Here is a 1,034-nt window from a genome sequence, read left to right as displayed (position 1 = left end):
GAAGTATCATACATCATTTATGAGATGAGGCTTTGAGAATCCCTGTGGACCTTTCTCTTTAAAACCTGATCCAGACTGTGGCCAGACCGTGTAAGCCAACTGGAATGAGAAACCAAGTAAACTAAAGCCAGCTCTGCCCAGTCAGCCAGGGAAGACCACAGAAACATGCTGAGTTCAGGGACTAGAGGCAAGGCTAACCCACAACTGATGTACGGCTGACTGTAGATGAAGGTGGGTGCCTACCCCAGAGCAGAAGGATCGCTAGCCGAGTCCAGCCCAAACTGCCCATTCACGAAGCATAAGCTAAACAGTGGTAGTCTTAGGCCACTGGCTTGGGGATGTTTGTTATGTAGCAATGGATAATTAGTAACTAATATTATCATTCGGCAAATTTGGGTGGGATCTGAGAGTCAGAGAAGATGAGGTATATATCTTCCCTTAAAGTAAATGTCAGAGTTCACAGGCTCAGTGGCCAGGCAACAGACCTTGTGTTTCCAAAATGGCGACAGCAAGCCATGTGGATACCCCCAGTGGCACCAAAAGTGATGTGGGCAAGAAGCGTTTTGAAGTGAAAAGGAGGAATGTAGTAGCCCTCTGGGTCTGGGATATCGTGGTTGGTAACTGTGCCATTTGCAGGAACCACATTATGGATCTTTGCATAGAATGTCAAATGAACCAGGCACCTGCTACTTCTGAAGAGAGTGTACCATTGCATGGGGAGTCTGTAGCCTTGCCCTTCATTGCCACTGTACTTCTCACTGGCTCAAAACGTGGCAGGTGTGCCCTTCAGACAACTGAGAGTGGGAATGCCAGAAGTGTGGGCACTAGAAAATGAACCCTTCCCTAGACTAATGTGATTTCTTACTATGTGCAAAATATGTATCTTTATATTTACAGACAAATATCCCAGCCACCACTCATCAAAGAAGCTCATTTTGCCCCAGTTGGAGACTATTACCAAGTATCACACCCTGGTCACACACGGATATTGTCTACGAATTGTCCAGGCCAAAGTGATACATCTACAATGCAAC

The 1,034-nt window shown here is 46.2% G+C and overlaps 1 pseudogene; it reads left to right on the top strand.

Moving 5' to 3' along the window:
- Positions 1-487: 487 nt before the first annotated feature.
- LOC103747126 lies at positions 488-828 on the top strand (annotated as a pseudogene).
- The last annotated feature ends 206 nt before the right edge of the window (positions 829-1,034 follow it).

The sequence above is a fragment of the Nannospalax galili genome, unplaced genomic scaffold, assembly GCF_000622305.1.
Source record: "Nannospalax galili isolate Female #2095 unplaced genomic scaffold, S.galili_v1.0 scaffold443, whole genome shotgun sequence".
Lineage (NCBI taxonomy): Eukaryota > Metazoa > Chordata > Mammalia > Rodentia > Spalacidae > Nannospalax > Nannospalax galili.
The sequence above is the reverse complement of the archived record's forward strand: the minus strand, read 5'-3'. Positions and strand labels throughout refer to the sequence as shown.